A 218-nucleotide genomic window follows, 5' to 3' on the forward strand; every position below is an offset into this window, starting at 1 on the left:
TTTTATAACCTTATAAATGATTTTAAGTTGAAATATTTTTTGTTTTTAGTTAAACAGATCATATTTAGTTGCTTGCATCGGGAAACATGAAACAAAAGCCATATATTGAGAAGAAAACTCTATTTATAGTCACTTATTCCTTTGGAAGGATTATTTCTTCGTTTAAATGGTTTTATAATCTTATAAATGATTCTAAATTAAAATATTTTTTATTTTTA

This window comes from Theobroma umbraticum, unplaced genomic scaffold (assembly GCF_002168275.2).
Source record: "Theobroma umbraticum cultivar Fairchild unplaced genomic scaffold, ASM216827v3 scaffold_7.0, whole genome shotgun sequence".
NCBI lineage: Eukaryota > Viridiplantae > Streptophyta > Magnoliopsida > Malvales > Malvaceae > Theobroma > Theobroma umbraticum.